Genomic DNA, 21,100 nt, shown 5'->3' with positions numbered 1-21,100 from the left:
TGTTGTTATTTATAGACCCCCAGACTCCGATTTCACAACATTTTTGCTAACGCTAGAGGAGGTTCTTGGTTCACTTGATAGGAAATACAAAAAGTTAATTATATGTGGTGACTTAAATATTAATTGTATATGTGATTGTGCAAGGAAAAGGATGCTGGTAGATCTCCTTAATTCATATAATCTTATGCAAACCGTATTCTTTCCGACGAGAGTGCAAGGGAACAGTAGAACAACCATAGACAACATTTTTGTTCATTCCTCATTACTAGAAGGGCATTCTGTTAGCAAAAAGGTGAATGGCCTTTCAGATCATGATGCACAAATTTTAACTCTAAAAGATTTTTGTGCTGCAACACATGTTAAATATAGTTATCAACTTTTTAGGAAAGCTGATCCAGTTGCTGTAGAGACCTTTGTAAACCTTATGAGGAACAAGAGTGGCAAGATGTTTATAGTGCTGATACAGTAGACGATAAATATAATGCTTTCCTCAAGACTTTCCTCGTGCTCTTTGAAAGTTGCTTTCCGTTAGAACGTTCAAAACAGGGTACTAGCACAAACAGGCAGCCTGGGTGGCTGACTAGAGGGATAAGAATATCCTGTAGAACGAAGTGGCAATTATATCAAAACGTTAGAAATAATCAAAATCTAAATGCAGCAGCCCATTACAAAAAGTATTGTAAGGTGCTTAAAAATAATTGGGAAGGCAAAAAGTATGTGGTATACAGATAGAATAGTTAAGTCTCAGGATAAAATTAAAATAATATGGTCAGTCGTAAAGGAAGTGGCTGGTCTGCAGAGACAGGTCGAGGATATAGAAACAGTGCATAGTGGGAGTGTCCTTGTTACGGATAAGTCGCATATGTGTACAGTACTAAATAATCACTTTCTGAATGTAGCAGGTGAACTAAATAGAAACCTAGTGCCAACAGGGAATCACATAGCGCTAGTAGAAAAAAGTTTTCCGAGACTGTTACCTGAAATGCTCCTCCATGATACTGACAAGAGGGAGATTGAGTTAATAATTAAATCACTAAAGACCAAGAACTCTCATGGATATGACGGGGTGTCTAGCAGAATACTGAAATATTGTTCTATGTATGTTAGCCCAATACATAGCCATATCTGTAACTTTTCCTTTAGGAGTGGTCGGTTTCGTGACCGATTAAAGTACTCAGCAGTGAAGCCACTTTATAAAAAGGGAGACAGGGATAATGTTGACAATTATAGACCTATTTCTATGCCATCGGTGTTTGCTAAAGTTATCGAGAGGATTGTATATACAAGGTTACTGGAGCATTTAAATTCACATAACTTGCTGTCAAATGTACAGTTTGGTTTTAGAAATGGTTTAACAACTGAAAATGCTATATTCTCTTTTCTCTGTGAGGTTTTGGACGGATTAAATAAAAGGTTGCGAACGCTAGGTGTTTTCTTTGATTTAACGATGGCTTTTGGCTGTGTTGAGCACAAAATATTACTCCAGGAGTTGGACCATTATGGAGTAAGGGGAGTAGCTTACAATTGGTTCGCCTCTTACTTTATGAAGAGAAAACAGAAGGTAATTCTCCGCATTATTGAGAGTGGTAGTGATGTTCAGTCCCAATGGGCCACTGTTAAGTGGGGCATTCCCCAAGGGTCGGTGCTGGGACCACTGCTGTTTCTTATTTATATATATGATATGCCTTCCAGTATTACAGGTGATTCAAAAATATTTCTGTTTGCTGATGACATCAGCTTGGTAGTGAAGGATCTTGTGTGTAATATTGAAACAGTATCAAATAATGTAGTTCATGAAATAAGTTCGTGGGTTGTGGAAAATAATTTGATGCTAAATCACAGTTTCTAACTCACAATTCAACAAGAACCGATATTTTGATCAGACAGAATGGGCATATTATAAGCGACACGGAACAGTTCAAGTTCCTAGGCGTTCGGATAGATAGTAAGCTGTTGCGGAAAGCCCATGTTCAGGATCTTATTTAGAAACTAAATGCTGCTTTATTTACCATTAGAACAGTATCTGAAATTAGTGACAGTTTAACGCGAAAAGTGGTCTACTTCGCATATTTTCATACGTTTATCTCATATGGTATTATTTTTTGGGGTAATTCTTCTGATTCAAAAAGGGTATTTTTGGCTCAAAAACGGGCTGTTCGAGCTATATGTGGTGTAAGTTCAAGAACCTCTTGTCGACCTCTATTCAATAGTCTGGGAATTCTGACATTGCCCTCACAGTATATATTTTCTTTAATGTCGTTTGTTGTTAGCAATATTAGCTTATTCCCAAGAGTTAGCAGCTTTCACTCAATTAATACTAGGCAGAAATCAAATCTGCATGTGGAATGCACTTCCTTGACTCTTGTGCAGAAAGGAGTGCAGTATTCTGCTGCATCCATTTTCAATAAGCTACCACAAGAACTCAAAAATCTTAGCAGTAGCCCAAACACTTTTAAGTCTAAACTGAAGAGTTTCTTCATGGCTCACTCCTTCTATTCTGTCGAGGAGCTCCTGGAAGAGCTGAAAAATTAAGCAAATTCCAGTGTTACATTGTTGATTTTCTTTATTTAAACTTACGAATTGTCTCCTGAATATGTTACTTATATTTCATTTTATCTGTTTCTACTATCGTGTTATAATTTCATGTATTGACTCGTTCCATGACCATGGAGACTTCTCCTTAATTTGGTCCCACGGAACAATAAATAAATAAATAAAATAAATTAATAAACGGTGCCTTACCAACAATAATAATTCCCACACGTCATTCGTAAATGAAACAGCAAAGGAGGGAAAAGAAGAACACTCCGTCACACGCGAACATCTCACCTGCGGAGTACGGGTGTTGATGCGGACGTTAATGGATCCCTTGGTGTCGTCTGATGTTTGAACAGCGTATGGGGAAAACGAGGCAGCCCCCGTGTTGACACGGCCACCGGATCCCGCCCGCAGAGCGGTCGCGCAAGTGAGAAACGCTAACCCGCTTCTGCCCTCGCTCGTTAAATTGGTAATGAATGTGCTCTTGACCGAATGACCAGGGCAGCTGCCCGCAGTACCGCAGAAAGGAATGAGCACATCCTCATGTACGTCTCTTTGTTGCCTGCTTTAGAGCTGCCAAAAAGTTGGGAGCCGTCGAGGCGAAATGCTGACAGGGGTATCGAAGGAATCGGCAATTATCCGTTGACGAAAGCATTTCAGTATTCGCTTCATCTTATTTAAGGAAACTACAGGAAAATAGGACAGTTATGTAAATCACAGACCACCTCGCTGGGTAAAATTCACCTCTTCGTCAGTGCGTTAAAAACATTAGACGTCGTGAATTAAATTATTTTCTGAGGATAACGACAGTGAAATTGAACACATCGCAATAAATTAACTTGACTTAATATAGGTACACCACAATATTAAAAAAATAGTTGTCTCAGTTTTTAAGATACACACAGTCAGTTCTCTTTCTTCTCCGCATAACGGATGTTACACTTCCGCAGTAAATATGGCGGATAACTAACAACAGAGAGAAAAGTGTACAAGCAATCGAATACTCGATTATATATTTGTATTGTTCAGGAGATGAAACAGAAACACTACTGTTTAGTAACGACGACCTGGAAATTATACTAGATGACGTGTGTAAAGACATTTGAGTTATAAAGAATCGAAAAACAACGAAATATCGTGGCGTTTCAATACAAACGCTTAAACCTGAAGGGGAAAGTAACATAAAACGAAAGTGCAACATTGTTTAATTTCCAAAACTGGAACAACGATATAACTATTCTACTAATTAGAAATGAGGCAGATAGTGTATAATACAATAGAGCTAGCAATATCTTCTTCCATGAAGTACAAGCTGTTCACTAAAAATATCGTCTATCGCTTAGAACGAACACTGGACAATAATCAATGGGAATGGGTCTGGAAGATGAAACTGTACAACACAATGTGGAACGCAAATACACAGAACACTATACAGTTTAACATCATACACTTTCTACGCAAATGATGGGTTCATTTTTTGTCTTCTTTATAAAATATGAGTGTTATTCATTTTAAATATTTCCATAATGTATTTCAAATCTATTTGTGAATATATTGTTAAAATAGTGTTACCACTGGTACAACGGTGACATTAGATAGATCATCGTCATCATCATCGGTGTTCTGTTCTATGGCAGTTCTTCACAAGTAGTTCTCCATGCAGTTCATCTATTTGCTACCCTCTTCGTCTACTCGTAATTGTTTTCTATCCTTACACTATCCATCATATGGTATCGTCTGTGTCCTCATCTTCTTCTGCTTAGTGTTCCTTCCATAGCATCCTACAGTAAACAATCTCGTCTCATCCAGTGTCGAAGCCAATTGTATTTCCTCTTCCTGATAATTTTCAAAATTTCTCTCTCTTACCCCAGTCTTTTCAACAGTTCCTCATTTCTCACTTTGTCTACTTATTTCATCTCTTCCATCATCCTCCAAATTCACATGTCAAATGGTTCTACCTCCTTTCTTCCTCTTCCTTCAGTGTTCACCTCACAGCCCCTTATAATGCCACGCTTCATTTAAAGCACTTCGCCAGTCTCTTCCTCAGGTCCCTGAACCACACACAAGTAGAAGCCTCCTCTTCTTGTTAAATGACTCCGTGGCAATTGCTATGCGCGCTTCATCTCGTTATTGCATTTCATGTCTTCCGTAATTATGCTTTCCAGATGTTTGAAAGCACCAACTTATTTTATATTTTTCTGTCCTGACTTTATCGTTGTTTTTACATTTCTTGTACTTATCGCCACACTTTGTGTCTTGTTCTTATTAATTCTCTCTCACTCACAATTCCTAGCAGATCTTATTTAATTCTTTTAACATTCCAATCATAATTCTTTCACTCTCTGCCAGTAACACCGTATCATCTGCAAATCGAATACATTCTGCTCTCTTACCACCAACCGAAACCCCTCTTTTTCGTTTCAAACGTTTCTGGAAAATATGCTCCAAATACATGTCGAACATTATTGGGGGTAGTCAGCAGCCTTCCATCACTCCTCTTCCAACTGTGCTCTCCTCTGCCATCTTATTCCAAATCTGTACTCGTATTTTCTGTTGTAGGTACAGATTCTTAACCAGCCTTCTATCCCTAGAGACGACTCCATCCTTCCTTAGACTGTCCATGAATTTATTCCACTAAGCTTTACCAAAGCTTTCTCCAAGTCGATGAAAACAGCATAAACTTCCCCTCTTCTTTCAACGTATCTCTCACCTATAATTCTCAACAGTCCAATTGCATCTCTTGCGCATTTCCCTTTTAAATCCGTACTGGTCTTCTGAAATACTTTCCTTCCAGTCTTCCATCAAGTCTCATATTTATGATCCTTAGCAGCACTTTTTCTGCATGAAGAAGGCAAACTTACGGTTTTAAAATCCTCACATTTGTTGGCATTGCTTCTCTTCTCATTCCGTAGCATTGCTGGTGAGAGGAAACCATCCTGTCATTCACCTTCTTCATATATCTTATTACACGGATTGCACTGTTTAACTATTCTCTGAGAAACAGAGTAGACGGGTAGAGGAAGCACGCGTGTCAGGGGAAGTTGGCAAGGGGCGGCGATCCGACTGAGTGCAGTGTACAGCCAGATGGCCGCACTTGAACTGAGCAGATGCCTATTGCGCTCCAAAATGTTCTAAAGCATTTGCGATGAAACTGGTGGAACAGCCCGGTATCTAAGCTCCACTAAAGCGCAGTGGACGGAAAGAAGTTGCCACTGTAATATCTCGCTGACTTCGTCAACTGTATCTGAATGTGTGAGTGAGTGGCAAAAGCTACAAATAAACCTCAGCGTCGGAGAAAACGTACCAGTCTCTGCCGCACATCATCGCAGCTAACGTTACTGTGACTTTGTCAGTTTTGTAAAAAAAAAAAAAAAGAGCAGAACCAGCGAATCTTATGTAATAAGGAACAATATAAATGGTTCGTTTGTAAGTAGCGTACGAAAGTGTAGATTTTATGAATTACCACTTTGTGTGTGAGTCACATATTCATCTACATCATATTCCGCAAGCCACCTAACGGGGTGTGGTGCACGGTGCTTACGATACCATTAACTGATCCCTCCTTCTTTTTTCCAGTAGCGAGTAGCACGTGGGTAGAATGATTGTCGGTAAGCCTCTATGTTAGCTCTAATTTCTCGAATTTTCTCGTCATGTATCTGCCAGGAAGTAATATGGGGTCTCTCGAAATTTCGACTGTAAACGTCTCTATTTTGCACAACGTCTCTGTTGTAATATTCGCCACTAGAGTTTGTTGAGCGTCTCGGTAACGCTCTCACGCTACTAAACGATCTCCTGACGAAATGTGCCGCTCTTCGTTGGATCTTCTATGTATCTTTTATCAGCCCTTCCTGGTAAGGATTGGTCGAACAAGCGCCTTGTAAGCTTCTTCCTTCGTGGAAGAGCTAAAATTGCTTCATATTCTTCGTATGAATCTCAGGTTGGCGTCTACTTTTCTTACTATTTGTTTAATTTGGTCATTCCGCTTAAGGTCGCTCGGGATAGTTACTCCTAAATGTTTTACGGCAGATACTGTTTCCAGCAATTTGTGATCGGTAGCATAGTTGTACAGTAGTGGATTTCATTGCTTATGTATACGCATACGAACATTGTCAACCGTCAGAGGCTCCACCATTCATCAATCCTCTGCAGACTTTTCTGCAAACCGATACTGTCTTCTGGCGTTGCTACTTTCTTATAGATAACTGCGTGTTCTGCGAACAATCTTAAAGAGCTTCTGACGTTTGCTAATATACCTTTTATAGGAGTTGTAAACAGTAACGATCGCATCGCATTTCTTTGAGGTACTTCGGGAATTAACTTTACACTGTCGATAATTGGTAAAGTCGTACTCTTTTCCCACTAAATGGCAGAGTGGACGGGGTTTCGTTCTCCATAAACAATGTGACAGGTGAGCACAAAACATGTTCCATAATTCTACAACCGATTATCATCAGTGATACAGGCCTATAATTATATGCATCTGCCCTACGATCATTCTTGGAAACGAGAATTAACGTGCTTTTTCTCCAGTCGCTAGGTGACCTTCGTTGCTCCAGCGATCTACGATAAACTGCTGTTGGAAGGGGGACAAGATCTTCCGCATAATCTTTGTAGACGGTGATAGGTATCTCATCTGGTCCTGATCCTTTTCAATTGCTAAGCGATTGTAACTGCTTTTCTGCTCCGCAATCTGTTATCTCAATATTTGCCATTTCGATGTTCGTACGATGATTGAAAGGAGGGACCGTGTTACGATCTTCAGCGGTGTAACAGTTTCGGAAGACAATTCAATATTCCGGTCTTCTCTCTGTTATCTTTCATTTCGTTGCCAATATTTTGAGACAGTTTTCGATTCAATTACAACAAAATGTGTTACAAAAGTCGCCCAGGGGATGATGCATTGATTCATCCTATGTTAGCGTAATAAACAATGTAGACATCAATGCTGCGGGACCCATTAGATTGCCGGCCGCGGTGGCCGAGCTGTTCTAGGCTCTTTAGTCCGGAACCGCGAGACTGCTACGGCCGCAGGTTCGAATCCTGCCTCGGGCATGGATGTGTGTGATGTCCTTATGTTAGTTAGGTTTAAGCAGTTCTAAGTTGTAGGGGTCTGATGACCTCAGATGTTAAGTCTCACAGTGCTCAAGCCATTTGAACCACTTGAACTCATTAGACTTCACAACTATGGTGGAAAATTCAGAACTGAAGGAGAAGTCAGACAATGTGATTATATGCTACTACAACAATTGTAAACAGTAACAGAGGAAGCTGTGATATCCTTGCAGAGGGAAAGTAAAAAAGAAATTTGTAATATTGCAACAGAACATAGGCACAGACATTCTACTGCCGAGACTGTGCTGTATGCTTCTAATGGAGCTAACTTCATCAAAAAACTAAGCACGTTTAAAAGGGGGTTTGAAAATAAATTTTTACTAACTTTAAAATAATGTATACTCAAACACATTGAAAAAATAATAGAAATAAAAAATAAAGTAATAAAACCAGATGACGTGTTTTTATGTTTGAAGTCGCCGAAGGAGAAGAAAGAAGGGCCCCGAAAGTAAATAAACAGAAGAGTGAAACTGAAACGGAGGATTTACAGTCACTTTGTGTTACTGATTTTTGACTTGTGATTGAGAGACAAGTACTGTCACAATGAAAACAGTTCTAAAACTTAGGGCTGCACATATGCAGTGGAGACATGCTCACTGTGCGTTACAGTGAGAGAGAAGGAAACAAAAATTGGGTAAGAGGATAAAATGGAGTGAAAAGCCTAATTATGACAGGAATGTGGAGCCATGCCAACTCCAGTGCAGTGGCCAGCTGCGATAGGTTTTTCAATTGAGGATCTATAGCACAAACAGCCCGATCGAGGTGGTCTCATTGAACCTCTGTTAGGTTTAAATATGGGTAGTTTGGTGGCCACGGGATTATGATAAATCCATCATGGTTGCTCTTTGACCTACATACGAATATTGAATGCTGTGTAACATATTGCATTGTCCTGCTGGTAGATGCCATGTTGCGAGCTGCGTGTAGGGGCGGACGTGATCCCCAAGGGAATATGCACACTTGTGTTGCACCACGAGATCACCGAGAGAATCATTTACTGTGCTGTCATTCCTTTGTTCTGCAACAAAACAATGCTTATATCTTCATCAAACAGGACTAATTCTGCTTCCTGATTCAAATGAAATGGTAGATCGTCAACATTCAACAAGAGCACTTGTAAGGTGTCAAACAAATAACACACCTTATATTGAATTCCCGAAACGATTCCGGTTAAATCGGTATGTCACATGACATAGTTACACGACATTGTAAGAATTTTATTGATATGCTGATTGAATGAACAAGCCGGCATTTCGTGAACATAAACCACTACCACTCACACTAGTAATTGCACGCAAGTAATTTCCCAGACCAGAGCTACAAGACGCAGTTATGAGGGAAAGAGAATTTTAAGACGGGAATGCCCGTCCAAATGTTAGGTTGAAACATTCGCAGCACGACATTCAGTGGACACAATGCGACGCTGGAGGCACTGCCGATCTTGTCCTAATTTTTGTGATGACCCTTTGGAAATTTTTCTACATGAACGTGGATAAAGATGGCAGATAAAAGTCTGGAGATATCCAACTCAAAACACTGGTGACTCACTGTGGGCACTTGCGTAAAAACCTGCGTGCAAATAAGCTGTTTATCTCAGTATTATGTAGAAGAAGCTAAGCTCTGCCCTTCGAAAGAAACGACGCCTGTGATAGGCTACAGAAAATCTAGTGGGTGGAGTTATAAAAGTACGAACACTCTGATTGGTCAGAAATGAAAAGCGTGGACATCAGCTTTGATATAGGCAAATGCAGGCAGAGAAATTCACTCTTGCTCTTGCAACAAATCGCCAAGCGTTTGAGCAAGGCGACTCGCGCTGCGCTGAGACGACTGCGAGAGTTGTTATATGAACACTTGTTCACAGGCTCGTCTTAACTCGTAAGGAGTTAAACTGGAAAGTCTCCTAGTATGGCGAATTGCACCGAGCACTGATAGTTAACGCTTGCGAGCGATTTGAGGTCGACGTACGCACTATTCGAGCCAAACAGCGTGTACCATACCAATTAACTTAGCTAGGGAACAACCAGGAGTCTTGTCTTTACCGAAGACGTCATAAATGTATCTGACTAGTGTTTAACAGTCGAGAGATATTTAGAATAGATTCTCAGGAAGCTCGCCCCGACAGCAGCCACTTCTGCCGCTGACGAAAGGCAAACATGCGCGCTCACGCTATGTCAGCAAGTGATATTCAATTTATACTCAGAACTGCGGTCGTCTCCATCTCTCCTATTTTTTTATGCATTCATCCATGACCTGTAGCTGAACATATTCACGATTGTCGGTCTTAACTGACGGAGAAATGCGAGATTTTCGAATTAACGAAAAGAACTGATCAGCCGCTCTAGAGTGGTGTATACTCTGGAGTTACTGAATTGTTTTAATTGTGCACTTTTTCTGATTGCTCTTTACCGGGACCCATCCATTATTTGGTTATTTTAACTACGCATTTTGGCTTAATTGATATCTCTGGCCCCAATTCTATTTAATTTGTTTGTTTTTATCGACCCCAGACATGCTCATCAACCATCTCATTATTAAATAACCTTAGAATAATTAGGAATTTTGCTTCACAGTCGTGAACACTCCATATCAATATTTTACCATCCTGTACATATTACAATCATGACTGATATGTCATAAAGTCATACTTAGAGTAAAAATAAACCTTAACAACAAACCGACATTGAGATCATTGTCTGATTACATCACTGTCCATACTGCTGCACTCTTCTCAACTCTGCATGGAGAGCTGGTATCTTTCTACTTTGCACGCCGTAGGTCCAATACAAATTCCTAAAATACTCACAGAGCGTCCTTGCGCAACTGTGGTAGAAAGATAGATCAGAACCAGTCTCACACATGTTACACACTAGCTTCATAATGATCGAATCCTGTGAGACTTCCACAGTAATTTCTCCTCATGCAGATAAAGTGGCGTTCCTTTTTCTAGCACTCGAACAGCGTAAGGTAGCTTCCTGCATTATGTTTATTAAGTAAAATCTGTTACAGGAATATGCTGAAATGTTTATTCCATAAAATCTTAACTTACGTAATAGAATAGGACTGAGGAATCAAGTGCCATAGATATGCGAAAAAAGATCCCAACTGGTGCTGTTTTATCATTTAGAGATCTTACTATGTGCTAAGCAAGTGTGTGTCCTATTACTGCGCAGATGGGTAAAAACCCTGGAGAACATTACCTTCCAGAACCTTTTTCGGAAGGTGTGACAGTGGACTGTAGTTATCTACATCTGTGGATGCACGCCTAATAAGGCATCTGCTAACGTCTGGAATAATACCCCGAATTAATGATGCGTTACATGAGTGATTAAGAAATTATGCCTAATTTAAGTGACTACAACTTTAAATTATTTTATTGGAATAATTATCCATACCATATGAATTTTTTTTTTTTAGTCATGTTGATCTTCGTGTTTCAGATAGGAATGTTTTTTATTTCACAAAAGTCTTAAGTTTTACTTCTTTAGAGTACAGTTTTGCTTATTCTTCTGAACTATTTGCACATACCCTATTTTAAACACCAATTACTAAAAATATATGCTGCATATGAACTGTCTTGTACAGAGCTCCAGTTCTCTTTCACAGAAATAATGTAACCTTCTGTTGCTTCTTTCCCTGTTTCTCTTTTAACGACATATCACATTAATTTCGTTTTAGCGTCTGATCTGTCAAATGGTTCAAATGGCTCTGAGCACTATGGGACTTAACATCTGTGGTCATTAGTCCCCTAGAACGTAGAACCACTTAAACCTAACTAACCTAAGGACATCACACACATCCATGCCCGAGGCAGGATTCGAACCTGCGACGTAGCGGTCGCGCGGTTCCAGACTGAAGCGCCTTTAACCGGGTGGCCACACTGGCCGGCGTCTGATCTGTCACTTTCAGATAAGATGTGCATACTCCTGCTTTTCTCACAACTTTTATTAATACGTTACAGCGCTGGATCATTTCTGGATCGTTATTTTGTTCTGTTTCGTCATTAATTACTATACTGTTTCCTTTGAGCGCTTCTGAGTTGCGCGTGGAGTTGAGTTCTGTGATATAACTGAGCTGACTCGAGATCTGACAATCAGTTTAATGCAATGTAGTCATATATTTCTTATTGTACGAATACATTATCTGTAAGGTTACTAGTGTCTTGAGCAACTCGGGTAGGAAAGAGTATGACATAATCAGTTACAGACGGCACAGAACAATACCTCTAGATCGCTTTTCTTGTCAGATTTCTTCAAGAAATTTACATTGAAATCAACAGAAATTAAAAATCTCTTGTTTCACTCGGACATAAAAAATTTTCAAACGGATTGACGAGTTACTCAGGAGAGGGCTTATACACTGAAACAATCACAAATATTATACTGATCGGTTTTATTTCAGAAGCATGTGCTTATATTTCCGCATCTATACAGAGTATCTCTACATTTTTGTAATTATAATCCTTTATTAAGAATGTGACAAATCCGCCTGCAACCATATTGTATCTACAAGGTGACAATTATTTAACTATATGATATAAAATGGCCATAACATCTGAACGGTTTACGTTAGGACGTTCGAACTGTACGGTTGGCTGCAGGGCGTGATGGGCATTAATATGCGCGTTATGGTTTGGTTTAGTGACGAAGCCACTGTCATTTGGACTGGTTCGTCAATAAGCAAAATTGGCTCATTTGGGGGACTAAGAATCCACTTTTCGCGATCGAGAAGTCTCTTCTCCCTCAAAGCGTGACTGTGATGTGCAGTGTCCAGTCAGGAAATAATCGCTACGATATTCCTTGATGGTACGGTGACTACCGAACGGTACGTGAAGGTTTTGGAAGATGATTTCATTCCCATTTTCCAAAGTGACCCTGATTTCGAGAACATTTGGTTCTTGCAAGACGGAGCTCGACCCCAGAGAGTTCAAATGCTTCAAATGGCTCTGAGCACTATGGGACTTAACATCTGAGGTCATCAGTCCCCTAGGACTTAGAACTACTTAAACCTAACTAACCTAAGGATATCACACACATCCATGCCCGAGGCAGGATTCGAACCTGCGACCGTAGCTGTCGCGCGGTTCCGGACTGAAGCGCCTAGAACCGCTCGGCCGCCGCGCCCGGCAGCAGGAGGGTGTTTGATGGCCTGGAGGAGGACTTTGGGGACCGCATTCTGGCTCTGGGGTACCTTGAGGCCACTGGCATGGGCCTCGATAGGCCACCATATTCTCCGGATCTGAACGCCTGCGACTCCTTTTTGTGGGGCTATATTAAAAACAAATATATTACTAGGAAAAGATAGTCATATCAGAGAGCAAAATAAAGACAATATGGGATATAGTGAAGGAGGAGACCGGTAGAACCAGACATGAAGAGGGACAAATAGCATTAAGAGTAAATGATACATTGGTGACAGAAGTGTATAGTGTTGCAGAACTTTTCAGCAAACTTTTTATAACTGTTACTGAGAAGATGGGGTTGTTAGGTTCTGTCGATGCTCCTATGGAATACCTCAGACCAGACATTTCAAGTAACTTCCATAATATGAATTTGACCCTCACTACCCCAGCAGAAATAATGTCCATCATAAAAATCTTTAAAATCAAAAACATCTAGTGGGTATGATGAAATACCAACAAAGTTAATTAAAGAGTGTGATTCTGAGTTAAGTAACATATTAAGCTATCTGTGTAACCAGTCGTTTATCAGTGGAATATTTCCTGAATGGTTGAAATACGCTAAAGTTAAGCCACTCTTTAAGAAGGGAGATAAAGAAATAGCATAAAATTTCTGTCCAATTTCACTTTTGCCAGCATTCTCAAAATTTTTAGAAAAAGTAATGTACAATCGGCTTTATAACCATCTTATCTCAAATAACATACTGTCAAAGTCGCAGTTCGGATCTCTAAAGGGTTCTGATATTGAGAAGAGATTGAATAACATCAGGGAGAGGCTACAACCCTGTCTCACTCCCTTCCCAACCACTGCTTCCCTTTCGATGGTCGAAGTAGAGAAGATATAAAATGTAGACTGACAATGGCAAGGAAAGCTTTTCTGAAGAAGAGAAATTTGTTAATATCGAGTATAGATTTAAATGTCAGGATGTCGTTTCTGAAAATATTGGTTGGTTGGTTGGAGGAGGAGACCAGACAGCGGGGTCATCGGTCTCATCGGATTAGGGATGGATGGGGAAGGAAGTCGGCCGTGCCCTTTCAGAGGAACCATCCCAGTATTTGCCTGGAATGATTTAGGGAAATCACGGAAAACCTAAATGAGGATGGCCAGACGCGGGATTGAACCGTCGTCCACCCGAATGCGAGTCCAGTGTCTAACCACTGCGCCACCTCGCTCGGTCTGAAAGTATTGGTATGGTGTGTAGCCACATATGGAAGTGAAACGTGGGCGATAAATAGTTTGGACAAGAAGAGAATAGAAGCTACAGAAGAATGCTGAAGATTAGATGAGTAGATCACATAACTACTGAGGAGGTATTGAATAGAATTGGGGAGAAGAGGAGTTTGTGGCACAACTTGATAAGAAGAAGGGACCAGTTGGCAGAACATGTTCTGAGGCATCAATGGATCACAAATTTAGCATTGGAGGCCAGCGTGGAGGGTAAAAATCGTAGAGGGAAACCAAGAGATGAATACACTAAGCAGCTTCAGAAGGATGTAGTTTGCAGCAAGTACTGGGAGATGAAGAAGCTTGCACAGAATAGAGTAGCATGGAGGGCTGCATCAAACCAGTCTCAGGACTGAAGACCACAACAACAACAACAACAACAACAACATCTACACTTACAGTGAAAATGTGCTTCATTAATTAGACAAAAAATTACAGGCAGCTGGTATATTTTGTGATCTGTCAAAGGCATTTGTCTGTGTAAATCATAATATCCTTTAAGTAAATTAGAATATTATGGTGTACCAAGAAATGCTGCAAAATGGTTAAAATCCTATATCTCTGGCAGGAAACAATTGGTGTTATTAGGAAAGAGACATGCATTAACAGGCACCAACCAACTGGGAACTAATTACATGTGGGGTTCCACAAGGTTCCATTTTAGTGCCCTTACTTTTTGTTGTGTATATCAGTGACCTGTCATCAGTAACATGACCAGATGCCAAGTTCGTTTTGTTTGCCAATGATACAAACATTGTAATAAATAGCAAATCAAGTGTAGTCTTAGAAATTTCGGCTAATAAAATATTTGTAGACATTAATCACTGGTTCCTAGCCAATTCTTTGTCACTGAACTTTGAAAAAACACACTGCATGCAGTTCAAGACTTGTAAGGGGTGTCCCACGAATATATGCCTAACATACAATGACAAGCAGATAGAAGAAGTGGACAGTGTTAAATTCTTGGTATTACAGCTTGACAATAAATTCTCTATTTGCAGTGTGAATTGTGTCAGATATAGCGGATATAAAAATGAAAAAGCTGGCATACTGAGAGCTTACTTTCATTCCATAATGTCATATGCGATTGAAAGGGTACAGTACCACCTGACATTGAAAACAGGTACAACATACTTCATTATTTTTGTCAGAACAACACATTTATTTTTGTAAAATAACTCAATTTCAATTAATACAGCGAAGCTGGATACCAGTGTGGGAAAGAATAACAATTTATTTATTTAATTGATCACATGTGCACTCCCACAAAGTAAATCCCTACATCCAGTTTGGTGAGATCTGTGAAATGAATGAATGTATGGTCGTCTGCTAACTGTAGATAGTGAATGTGAATATATGATCATCTTTGAGTCGATTCTTTGGCCACCTTTGGTGGGACCAAAGAGATGAAATTTACCTGAGCTTTGAGCGCCTGAAATGTGGCTGACCAATACGGTAGCATGGTCTTCCCCCACCTCGACAGAGGTGTGAGATGACCTACAGAACGGCCATGTTTCAGCACTCTGCCGCTGGATCTTGTGCTGTTAAGACCTGTTTTAGTTGTGCTCCGTAATGACAAAAGAGTGGAGACATGGTATGCATGTGGAATATTTAAGAGTAGTTTGAAATAATAATTTCTCTATTTCAGGAACTTTTGTGGGGAGAATTAAATGTCAGGCAGGTAATATTACTGGGATTGTAGGAATCTTCGGAAGTGACCAACGGTCACAATGAAACCACGTGTAGCATTAAGTTGAAATACTTCCGTGTGCTTAAGTTAAGCTGAATTACTAGCGTGTGTACAATAAGTTGAAATATTTAAGAAATAGTGTGTGTACCATAAGTTGAAATATTTAAGAAATGGCGTGTGCAGGACTTGAAGTTAGAGACGAGTACTTCCATGTGGTGAGTACTGTGTGAGTCTCAAACTGTGTATGAGACAAAAGATAAAGAGAAGTACTCGTCCATGGTATCAGTTGAGGACTCGCGTGTGTGATGAATACGTTCTTAATATTACTTTGCGTGATATGATTCCGTGTGACGCTAGATTCAAACTCTGAGAGAGAAGCAAGGTGTGTCGGCTGTCTATCCAGCAACGCCACTTGGCTTGCATTGCACAGGAAGACGTGCAAATATCTCCAGAGTTCATAGTAGGAAAGTGGAATTACAAAGTGGGGCGTGTCGTGTGAAACTGGGATAAATACTAATTGAAGTGGGAAAGCTGAAAGTGATAATGTTGTGACTATTTAGTGTTTTGTATTCATATTGTAGTGTGGTGTATGTCATGTAATTTGGGTATGTGTGGTTTGCATGGGAGAGTAGCAAGGTAGTTGCAAAAGATTAGTGGGTTATGCTTGTTCCTTCTGTACTGCTCGGTCTGGAGGATAGTTTCGTGATGATGATTGTGAGAGTCGAAGTGTGAGAAATAATAAAAGATCCACCATCCTATCCAGAAAGTGCACTGTAGCGTTAAATAATTACGAGACCATAATATAGAGATTCACCAACGTAAAGCCATGACCACTGGGCGGAATTTCTCATGTGTTATTGTTGTAGGTTATAGAATTCGTGTGTTTAGGTTAGAGAATTTATCGGAATAAATAAGATAGTGAAAAGAAAAAGATTGGTGGACTTTTCCTTCGAATTGTATGTTGTCATAATGTCCCGAATTTATAATGTGTGCGCCATTCGTATTCAGTGCGGTGGCCACGTGTTGACAAAAGCCGTTAAATAAAAAAAAGAAAGAAAATGTGGTATTGCCAGTGCGTAGTGTACAGTCAGAGTTCTGCAAATTACTGATAGTCAGACGTGTGTTTCCATTGCATATTAATCATATAGGAGGATAACTTGTAACTTAAGTGTGAGTACCAGAGTTCATGTTACTCGATAAATAAGAATGAATCCACTCGCTTGGCAGAGCACTCATCTTGCAGGCCTGACTGCTTGATGCCACAGTATGAGCAAGGCATGTGGGTGCCTCTCATAATTTCGACCCTGCCAGGATATTTTGCTGTTAGGGTTTGCTGATAAGATTTTTTTTATTTTTATCGAATGTATTGTGATAGCGCTAAGAAGTAAAATGTTTTTTTGTTTGCAATTTCTTTCTGAATTGGTGAGGATCTTTTATTTTTTTATGTAATTAATTGCTGGAAGATCATTGTATAGTTTTCTTTGTGTAATGTCCGTAGTAACTAGGTCGCAGTCGAAAAGTATAGTCAGCATGGAGAATAGTGATTCTGGCGTGAACGTAGCAGTGCAGCAGGAAGTAGCTGTTGACCATGGGTTAATGAGCGAGAACGACAAACACCCGGAAGGGGCTGAATTGTTCAGCGGACCGTGGCTAGGTGATCCTTTATGCGGCCGGCTTTGTCCACAAACGGGGGCCTTTCCCGACGACGCGGGCGACCCGGGACTAGGTCAGGCATGCAGTGAAAGTGAAGCTACCCTTAGCGAAGCTACCATTTCACAGGCGAACGAGGTGAGCGCCTCGAGAGTAGCAAATGGCAATGTGCTACTGCAGCTTTTACAGAGGATAGATAGAGATAATAAGGAGAGAGATAGGGAGTTTAAGGAAATATTGGACGCGATGGATAGAGATAATAAGGAAAGATTGGAAGCGATTGATAAAGATAATAAGGAAAGATGGGAAGCGTATAAGGAAAGATGGGAAGCGATGGATACAGATAAAAAGGAAAGATTGGAAGCGGCGGATAAGGGAAATAATGAATAAATAACGAAGCTACACACAGTTATCGATGAGCGTCTGCCCGCAGTTAATAATCGGTTAGATGAGGGGGAGAAGAACCTGGGTGCGTTGAAGCAAGTATGTGACGCCGTGAAAGAAAAAGCTAATAATTTGGAGGTACAAGTATTTTCAATAAAGAGTGATACTACTGAACGTAGGGACGTGTTGCCGGATGAGCGAATCAAAGAGGTAGTGGTCAGAATGAACACGATTAGTGCAGATGTAGAAAAGCTCAGTATAAGAGGCGAGACAGGCTCTGACAGTACGCAGCGAGAGGTTTATGCCAACCAGGGGGAGATACAATCACTATTACAACTTAAAGAGGCGCAATTAGAAATAAGTAGGAAACATAGGGAAGAACTAGCACAGTTGTAATTAGCGTGCAGAAGCGAAGGTGAAACACCACCAGGTAGATTGCAGAGGGAGAGTGAGATAAATTCAAAAAACCGAAAATAGGCAGAAAGAGGAAGACGAACTCAGAGAGTTAGAAGAACAGTTGTGTCGGATAAAACAGGTGGCAAACCCAACTGGGTATAGTCCAAGGTCGGAAAACATAAATGCGGAAGAAGAATGTAGGAGGCACTTCGTGTCGGTACAAACGTACACTTGTTTTCCGGATCCTGATAATTACCAACATCCATGCCTGTGGCTGTCTCAATTTCATGATTCATTACCTTCATCGTGGGGACCGCTCCTCAAAATGAAGTTTGTGTGTAACCATTTGAGGGACGAGGCTAGAGCGAAAATGCAGGAAGTTATTAAAGACTGTAGTAGCTACAAGATATTTTGTGACAAGTTTTTAAATGAATTCTGGTCGAAAAGTAAGCAGGACCAGGTTAAGCAAAGCATACTGATGATGCCAAATTGTACCGAAGGTGGTATAAGAGATCCAGTGTCGTGCTATCAGGAAATGCTGAGACGAAATAGATATTTAGATGTGCCATAGGAAACTGGGGAGCTCATTAGAATCTGTATAACGAAGTTGCCAGTGAGATTGCGCAGAGATATAGCGATAGCAGGTAGAGGCTTAGACGATTCCGCGTCATTTCAGCACTTGTTACAGGAACTGGGTAATGAGAGCAACATTGTGAACGGCGACACGACTCATAGGTCAGACAGAGTCGAGGATAGGAACGGCAGAAACTATGAGAATGACAGGAGAGCATGGAATCCTGGCATTTCTTTCTTGTCGTAATAGATTGATGAATAGGAGAAATTAATCCAACATATTAGCCCTTAGCATCTTGCCTTAAAACACATGCAGCTGGCACTGAAAATTGTCTATGTAACAGACATACTCTACTGATATGTAGGAATGCAAATACCATACTTCTGATCAGAGAATAAAACACCAGTAATGGCATCTGTTAGGCTGGTCTCTCAGAGCAAAATTTGAAAATTTTTATTTGGAACACTAAGGTAAAAGAACTGTTTCTTCAAAGAAACCAGTTGCTAAAATGTTATGTAATAATGCATATGAGTCCAGTTTAATTAGTGTGATTTGACTATTGCAGGTACTTAACATGTAATGTAAAAAAAGTAAACATTGTGATCTGTATGGAATAGGGTACGTTTATACTGCTGTTACAGGTAACATCTGTAATGTGATCGAAGTTTTTTAAATTAGATGCCATCTGATGTCATTGTCGTGGTGACAGTTATAATGAAGTGCTGTGTATGGTTGTTCGGAATCTGGTGTTAGGGAAAGAGGCCACTAGCACCTAAGTTTCTAACGCTTGGGCTGCCCATTTCTCCCAGCTTGTATATTCTCTGCGCACATTTAATTTTCATGTAAGCACATATTCCTAACTAACAAATCCTTTACTGTGTACAATGGACCATTCAGAGTGAGGCGGATTGTCCATGAAAATGCTGTACTGATTGAGATGATCAAGGGAAAACAATCGCGTGGGCTTCATCACATTTCTAACATCAAATTATGGAAAAGTTAAGGATAGATCGAAAGTAGGCAATTTATGGTAGATAGTCAGTGTATTTATTTGTGGTGTGTAACGTTGTGCAGGGTCAAATCGAACATAACAATTTTCAGGCGGGATGTCAGGATGTATGACGGAATAGACTGGTCGAATGAGTCATGAACAGGAGTCGACAGAGTGGTGTAAGTACGTATTTTTTGTCATATGAATAAGGATCAAGCAGAAACGACATGATGATTAATGAGTGGATAAAGATGGTAGATAGAGAAGCGACGTGATAAATAGCAGTTGATAAAGGTGATATTTAAGGAGAGAAGCGACGTGAAGCAGTGTGATTAATAAAGAGAGATTCGACGTGATGAAACAGTGGTAAATAAAGGTGAGTAGAATTAATAATGTGGAGATGTCTTAGATGTATGTTACAGAGAGGTCTGTGTATGCTGCAATAGAGATTGATGCCAATGACGAAGGAAGACCAGGAAATGATGGAGTAATGGACGGACGGAGAGCCGAAATACGAATGAAGAGACGAGGACAACTGTACAATGTGAAAGGACATAAAGGGAGTATGAGATCCAGGTGGTGAACGTTGTGGAATACTGACGTAAGATGTAATATAAGTGTAAATCTAATTCTTACCATAACTGTTGCTATGTGAAAAAAATAATTTTTGTTGTTGTTGTTATTGAAGCCTGGTACCAGTATAACTAATCAAAATGGTACCAAGAATGTGTACAGTTATTTTGCAGGATGAATAATTTGTGTAGTTTTTGTTCTTAGATGAAATGTCGCAATTCTAAGTTGATATTTAGCAGGATGAATAATCGGTAAAGTGAATGCAGAGGTAAGCCGATGGAGAGAGGTGCCAGAGTGAAAGGACGAATTCGGAGACTGGAAAGCTATCTCCGAAACAGCTTCATGTGTTATGTGGTTGAGTATAAGGGAGCAAAGGTATGGTATGTTGTCGTGAGTGTGGTGGTGTTAGGGTTAGCTGACTTCTAGACCTATTCTGTTAGTGTATTAATGGGTTGAATGAGAGGGAAAATGTTATGTCTGGTGAGTGAGAGTCGTAGAGTAGTGTGATCAATGCGCACACTCCTGTAAAGGGGATGCTACCGATCCATAACTAAAACATTATTGTGTTTTATTGTTTGTTGGGATGAACCTCGATGTCAGGTCAGGATCTGACATGTGGATGGTACATACGTGTCCTAGTAATGTTGTTATATATAATAAAATGTAAAATGTATAAAGAGATACTAATTTCAGTCTGTCACAAGCACAAAGGTGCATTGTATGTTGTAGATTCAGAGTCACTAGTTTCTAAAATGTTTATTGTGTTAGGATGTTAAAGTAGTTTACTATTT

Source organism: Schistocerca piceifrons, chromosome 3 (assembly GCF_021461385.2).
Source record: "Schistocerca piceifrons isolate TAMUIC-IGC-003096 chromosome 3, iqSchPice1.1, whole genome shotgun sequence".
In the NCBI taxonomy this organism is placed as follows: Eukaryota; Metazoa; Arthropoda; class Insecta; order Orthoptera; family Acrididae; genus Schistocerca; species Schistocerca piceifrons.
The sequence above is the reverse complement of the archived record's forward strand: the minus strand, read 5'-3'. Positions refer to the sequence as shown.